This window comes from Rana temporaria, chromosome 6 (genome assembly GCF_905171775.1).
Source record: "Rana temporaria chromosome 6, aRanTem1.1, whole genome shotgun sequence".
Classification (NCBI taxonomy): domain Eukaryota; kingdom Metazoa; phylum Chordata; class Amphibia; order Anura; family Ranidae; genus Rana; species Rana temporaria.
Window position 1 is genome coordinate 33,207,074 of NC_053494.1, and position 6,369 is coordinate 33,213,442.

A 6,369-nucleotide genomic window follows, 5' to 3' on the forward strand; every position below is an offset into this window, starting at 1 on the left:
TCGCAGATGCATTCCCCCTGCTCACTACACCTCCCCCTCTTCCTGCTCATCTGATCCGCAGCTACAATGCAGAGGAAGCGCTGAACAGCTGCTTCTTCTCTTCGCACAGAGAACAGAGCTGGAATTCGCACCGGACTGGTGTGAACCCAGCCTAAATTTTAGCATTATCTCTTGTCTTAAAAATAGCAGTGCACTTCCTGTGACTTGTCACTTCTGTACCTGGAGCCTCATAGTTGTGTAGCTGCATTGTGAGATCGCCTATGGCAATGCTGCCTCTGACGCTTAGGCCCCATTCACACCTGAGCATAGCGTTTTAAGGCAGAAAGTCGCGCAATTTTTCCGCGGTTTTTGCAGCGTTTTTTTGCCACGATTTTGTACAGGTCAAAAGTTCACCAATGTAAAAAGCAAAAAAAAAGCCCAAATCTGCCTAAAAAAGTCCCAGAACTTGTTTGAGCTTTTTTTTCCTCCAGCGTTTTGTAGCTTCAGGCTTCAAGCTACAAAATGCTCAGGTGTGAATGGGGTCTTAGTCCCACAAGATTTGAAGTGATGACAGTGCTGTGCTGCTCACTGTTCTCCTTGCTGGAGAGGAAGCTGTACCTGAAGATCTGCAGTGCAAGGATCTCCCTGCTGCATTCATTCTTTAGATCTGTGCTTTTGAAATCTCTTGCTCCTGCATGACTATTCTCCTCATCATGGGGGGGGCAACTCAGAAAGGAAGCAAAGTCCTTCCTCTACCACGGCAGACACAGTGCAGAACAAGCCATGGCAAGTCAATAATAAGGAAAACATCAGCTGCAAGGGCATACCTCCCAACATTTGAAACATCCACTGCGGGACATTCTTTTAAATTTTTATTCAAGTAGTTGAGCGGGGGGGGTTGGCCCGGATCGAAGAGTTGTTGAGCGGGGGGGGGGGGGCCAGATGGAAGTTGTTGTTGAGCGGGGGGGGGGTGGTGGGCGCCGGATCGAAGTTGTTGAGAGGGGGAGGGTAGACGCCGGATCGAAGTTGTTGAGCGGGGGTCCGCGAATCGGTTTAAGTTGTTGAGCGGGGGGGCCGTGAATCTATCTAAGTTGTTTGTTTAGGGGGGGGGATTTATACACCTTGATGCCTCTCACCTACCTGTGCACTGCCTGTCGGCTCTCCTTTCGCAAACCACTCCGGTCATTAGAGCATGTCTCCACTCAGACTATTTACACCACCTTCTGTGCTCTCCCTACTTGCAGGGCGTCACGTGTGGGAAAATTCACCCGTACGCGGGACTGCGGGAAGATGCAGTGTGGGCGGGAGAATCCCGCAGAATCCGTGCTAGTTGGGAGGTATGCAAGGGTAATCACAGGCAATACCGGTGACGAGTCTTTTGTCTTTTGTCCTTTGCTTGCTTCGTGTATAAAATATGTTCCAAATGCTGACCCTGGGTGATGTCTGAAGAAAGATGATAACGGCATGGTCACGGGGAGTACGTGATCTCTGTGAGAGGTAATTATACCTGGAAGTGTAAACATAATGAGAAAAATGCATCCTATACAATGTCCAGAAAATGGGCTTCTGCTTCCAAACGCTCCCTCTGAAATGAATGCTGGTTTAGTTGCCTGAATTTAATGTTAAACAGCTCCACCTTTACATAAGCATGTGAGTGGTTAGAAGCCTTTTCTAGGGGAACATCAAAGGCTTCTGCTGTCGGTGTGTCTACAAGGTTCCGCATTTGCGACGGCTATAAATGTCTCTTTTCAGTAAAACCTGCACGAGACATGTTGCTGGTCTCTTCTGTCGGCTTCCTACAGCTCTGTGTGTTAATAATGCATATTATACAGCTGGAAGAGAATGCTACTGATAATCTGCTCACCCAGGGGCCTCTTTCTCTCTCCTTGGAGAATTGTGAACGTCAATGTATGGCTGCCTCACTCAATTAATGAATGCATTTTATAGTGGCCTACAATATCATTACAGTATGACATCATAGTAATCCTCAAGTCAGGATTGAGGCTCAGGACCCGATCATGTTCTTATTGTGTCTTTTTTTCATGCTTCTGTTTCTGGGATCTACGTTCCTCATTCTGGTGTAACATGTGAAGCGGCATGAAGAATGTGACCACACTTTGTGAGCTACAAGTCTTTGTGGTCACTGCTCTGCACCTAGCTCCTAACTGTCCTTTATTTGGGGGGATTCTTCCTCATTTAGAGGGACTGTTCCTCTTTTGGAACCAAATCCATTCTGATGTAAGATATCACATGACCAGTAGGGTAGGAACTCAACGCAAAGCTGTCCTATCAGTTTAGCATTGTCTCAGTGATGTTGCAACATGGAGTGGGCGGGGTCATACTCCGTGTTATACCATAACAAAGGCAATCCAGATTTCACATGCTTTGCAATGTTGGGTAGCTTGTAGAGGTGACACTGTTTGATGACATTTACACATTCAGCCATGTTTACTGCGAATTGCTTTTCATTTGACAGGCAACTCTGAAGCCTGTATTAACCTTTGAAAGGCCACAGCACCGCACTGGAACTGCATGTATTACATGTGTAGGGCCCTGCACCCAAATGACTGGGCGCTATGTTAAATTTAGTGGGTGTCTGAGCCGATAATATGGCTCAGACTGTGATGATTTATAATAAATTAGCCTCTGTTCTGGCAGTGGCTGTGCCTGATAGCATTTTCCCACTGTTGCCTGTAGGTGGCGATACCACCACAGGCCAGTGTTGGAACACGGGCAAGCCATAGATTATTGAGTATCTTTCCTCGGGAACAGCCCAGTGGGAATGGTGCTCCGCTGTGCATGCTGGGAAGAGATACTTAAGGGGCAGACGCCATATTTTGGGGGTCCTTTGCCTTGTGGTCCTCCTGGCGCGAGGTATGTGTTGCGTGATTTCTAGCCACGGGACCACGTTGGCCCGAGGCTGCATCTCTACCAGTAGGCCCAGTTATGCTGGCTGGGGTCTATGAATCAAGAGGGATCCCAAGCTGTCCATCTGAGTGAAGGAAGCTATACTTAATAAAGGAAACCAGGGGAGGACCTGCCCTGGAGGAGAACAAGCGGAAGGCTAATGTCTCGGGATAGGCCTGGTGACCTTATTAAAGCGGGGGTTCACCCTATGGCGCGTCACGCTTCCCGAAAATAGCCGAAATAGGACTTGGCTCTTCACGGCGCCTGCACAGTCAGCTCCTAGTCACGCCGTGAAGAGCCGAGACCTACTCCGGCTATTTTCGGGAAGCGTGACGCGCCATAGCCGGCCGTCAATCATCTTCCCTCTGCATAGGAACGCCCATTCCCCGCGGGGAGTCTGAAACTTCACTACGGGATTAAACTGTGAGTACGGCGCCAAAAAATAAAATAAAGGCATACTGTAGCTCACGCTAGTATGCTGGATTTATTGGTAGAAACTTGTTATTTAGGGTGAACCACCGCTTTAAGGAGGGATCCACAACTCAAGTTGTCCTACAGTTCGCCGGGTCGGCTTAAAGGCTCTTTAACTGTACGGCTGGAAGTTCGGGTATTACATCCTGTGGCAGAGGATTCCGGACTGTTCAATTTGCTCTCAATCAGTCTATGGCAGAGATTGTTATCGAACTGGTTCATGCATCATTCCGGCTGCTAGGCCATGTGAGAGGGGTCTATCCGGGTAAGCAATACCCACTCAAGAGGGAGTGGTGAATGACTTTGGAGTATAGAGGTTTCTCCCCAGTGATCTGTACCGCGTACCTGAACCTTCCCCTCCCCCTTCATCCTTCTACCTTCTTCACAAATTTTGAGCAAAAAAATAAAACCTGACAGCTAGAGGTTTTACATCTTGTGTGGACATTGGAGTTCTTTCAGACTTTCTTCCCCTAGACAACAAATGTTGAGGTAACGTGCAAGGCCCAAATCTAAACCAGCAGCTCCTACGGGGGTAGTGCTACACATGCTATTGCAGAGCAGTCACGGCAGGGTGTCGGGCATTTGTATGGGTCAGATCAACCTGCCATCACGACAGGTGCTGTACTAACATGGCCATTGGTCATTTGAACTTGCAGCTTGGTGGTTGAGGGGTAAAATAAAATTATGGTTCAGCTTCCAGTTTTCACTGCCCCTCACATGGCCTTGGATGTAAATTTTACATCCAAAGGTCTCTAAATTAGAGAATGAAGGTTTTACTCTTCACCCCACCCTCAACCATCCCCCCCACCCATACATCTCCCCACCTTATCCATCTAACTAAAGCCGATTCAGCTGGAGGGGGGCTGTTTACATGCCTTGGCCCAATTCTCTGCGTTGTGGCTGCAGCAAACCTAAATCGCCATTTCAAGCTGACAGGTGGCGCTAAGACCTGTGAAAGCTCCAAGTCACAACACAAAGCTTACACAGGCTTTCTCTCCTCCAAATTAGTGGCGCCAAAGGAAAGAAAGATGATTATGTGCAGCTGGGAAGACTGGCCGTTAAAATATGTCAGGGCAAAAATAATAAAAAAAAAAAAAGGTTATGCAGCACATCTTTTGCAATACATACACATTTCCCCATATTTGATCACTGAAAGTGTTGCAGCCCTGCCTGTCAATCCCCATCTATCTCTACTCCAAATGCATACATTGAATTTGGCTGCTACAAAGTTTCACTAATTAAACATAATAGAATTTGCGCTGGCAGATCTAAAAGTAGTTGCTGGCAAAAAAACAGTTAGATAGGCTGTATATGGAAATAGGTATACATTTCTGCGCTTTAAGTGACACTTTAAAACTCATAAAGGTGTAGAATCAACATTAAATACAAACAGAATGAAAAAGGTAAAATGATATAATAATATATATATATAGCAGTCCCAATTGTGTAAAGAAATCCACCACTGCGCTGATAAAAAATCTTGTGTGATCCACTGCTTGTAATCCCGAGGTTCAGCGTCACCTCAAATTAGGAGGACTCTTACCGGAACCTTTGGTCCTTATTATAATGTCAAAAAGGCAGGTAGGTAAAATTCCATCAGTGGAGGATCTTCAGTATATAAAAGCCATCTCCAGGAGATCCTATGATGTCTCCCAATCTCTGGTTTAAATCATCTTATAGTGTCATTCACAGGTCCCCAAATGGTTCACATATCATGAAAGCAAAGTAGGGAAACTCACATTGTATGAAACTTTAATAAGAAGGAACGATAAACAGGCTAGTCGCAAAGTTAAAATAGATAAGCGCCTAATACAAAATGATATCCCGGGAATTGATCCAAACACTTCCTGGTACAGATGAGCGTGGTGACTTCAGGTGTGCAAGCTCCATCCTATGTGTTTCGTCAAATCTGACGTCATCGAGGGCACATCAATTGCGAGTCCTCAATCGAACCAGCGCTGTTCATAGCTGAATCTCTTCTCTCCTCTCTCCCTCTACTCAGAGACTGAGACAGCAGTAGGAGCCACTGGCTGTAAGGCAGGAGCGGTGGGCCGAGCAGCACTGTTTGTGTCTGTGGATGTGCACAGCCCGGCTCAGAATCAAGCCTGCATGTGTGCCCCCATAGAAAGCAGTTTGCTAGGGGGCAGATGAAGATGAGGCGGAGCAGACAGAATTGGTGGGGAACCCCTAAAGAGGAGGTTTTGGGCCACTCTGTGCAATACCATTGTGCAGAGCATGTAAGAATAAGATGTTTGTTATTTAATTTTTTTTTTTTTAATTGCCTTGAAACTCCTTAAAGCGGAGGTTCACCCATAGAGAACACATTTTCCCCTTAGATCAGACCTGGGCAAACTACGGCCCGCGGGCCGTATACGGCCCGGCGGACCTTTTAATCCGGCCCACCCCCGCCGCCGCTGCCACGTTAGTCACCGCGGCGGGGAACATAACAGACAGCGTTCGTTTGAACAGCTGTTTTCCCCGCCGCGCATAGACACTCCCCCTTGGACGGATCTGTCCAATCGCGAGCAAGGGGGAGTCACATAGACACTCCCCCTTGCTCGCGATTGGACAGATCCGTCCAAGGGGGAGTGTCTATGCGCAGCAGGGAAAACAGCTGTTCAAACGAACGCTGTCTGTTATGTTCCCCGCCACGGTGATAACAGTAGGCAGGGCCGGGAGGGGTCACTGTGCCCATCACACGCAGCCACTTGTGCCAACACATGCAGCCACTTGTGCCAACACATGCAGCCACTTGTGCCAACACATGCAGCCACTTGTGCCAACACACGCAGCCACTTGTGCCAACACACGCAGCCACTTCGCCACCATAAATTGTCGCCACTGTGCCAATCACACGCAGCCACTGTGCCAATCACACGTAGCCACTGTGCCAATCACACGCAGCCACTGTGCCAATCACACGCAGCCACTGTTCCCATCAAACGCAGCCACTGTGCCAATCACACGCAGTCACTGTGCCAATAACACGCAGCCACTCTGCCCATCAAACGC